The following is a 1,193-nucleotide window of genomic DNA, read 5'->3' on the forward strand; positions in this document are numbered from 1 at the left end:
AGGATCAGGTCTCCTTGCCTACTGATGTACCTTCCAGTGATGGCACTCCCCAGTGATGGCTCTCCTCGTGCTCCAGTGATGTCTCTCCTGGTGCCGGTTGGGAGGCTCGTAAACAAAGCGCCTACCTTGCTTGCTGCAGGCAGGCTATTGAAACAAAGGAGCTCCCGCAGCTCGGTTGCCCACAGGATTCGGCCCCAGCGCCCCGAAGAGGGGAGGGAGGCAGACGGACCAAGAACCTTTTCTTTTCCTAAAAGGTCGGTCATGTTAAACAGCTAAGCTCTTCAAAGCTGTCCATCCCAGTTGCCGAGGAATTTGTCAGCTCCAAACCTCTTAGTGCCCTTCCTTCAGGGTTCTGAGCCCCTCTTCTAAATCTTCAGATCTCCAGCGTCTCTTGGTGCACGTATGTAGAACTCTGACCCTGTCTTGGTGCCGTTCCCTCGGGGTTCTGACTGTCTTGGCGCTCTTCCTTTCCGGCTCTGACACCTCAGTACTGCTCCTCTCTTTGGTCCACTTTGCCCCACAGCACTCCATCCCTCTCGTGGTGTGTCTGTCTCCAAATGTTTGTTGCTGCCCTTCTATCAGAGTTCAGTATCTCTTGGTGAACTTCCCCTCAGGGTTAGACCCTCTCATGAATCTTGGCGCGCTTTTCTCTGGGCTCTGGCCCTCTCTTGTTGTACTTCATTCAGGGTTCTGACCCACTGAATTCAGGGGCCCTCACTTGTGGCTGGGACTCTACCTTTGATACCATATTTTAGGGATTAGCCTCTCTTAACACACATCCCTTAGTTCTCAGAGCCTCTCTGGGAATCCTCCCCCTCAAAAGATTGGAACCTTGGGGGAAGAACACAAAGAGAGAGTCGGAACCGTGAGGATAGGGCACCAATTCAGGGTCAGAGGGATACGGAAGTTAATCAAAGGACCGTTGGAGAGCTAAGGGGTTAGAAGAGGCACTCAGAACTGTGAGGCAAGGGCTTCAAGACAGTTGGAAATCTGAAGGAGAGGTGCCAACAAAGAAAGTAGGACACAAAGGCAGGTCCCCAAAACTACGTTATAGCCCCGAGATAGGAGCGCCAAGAGAGAGCTTAAAAGAGACACTTGAAGGAAGTGCAGAAAGAGATGGTTGGAACCCAGAGGCAAGGTTGAAAAAGAACGACATGAAATCTGAGGGAAGGGAGCCAGATACCCCGAAGTAG

This window comes from Microtus ochrogaster, chromosome 15 (genome assembly GCF_000317375.1).
Source record: "Microtus ochrogaster isolate Prairie Vole_2 chromosome 15, MicOch1.0, whole genome shotgun sequence".
Taxonomy (NCBI): Eukaryota; Metazoa; Chordata; class Mammalia; order Rodentia; family Cricetidae; genus Microtus; species Microtus ochrogaster.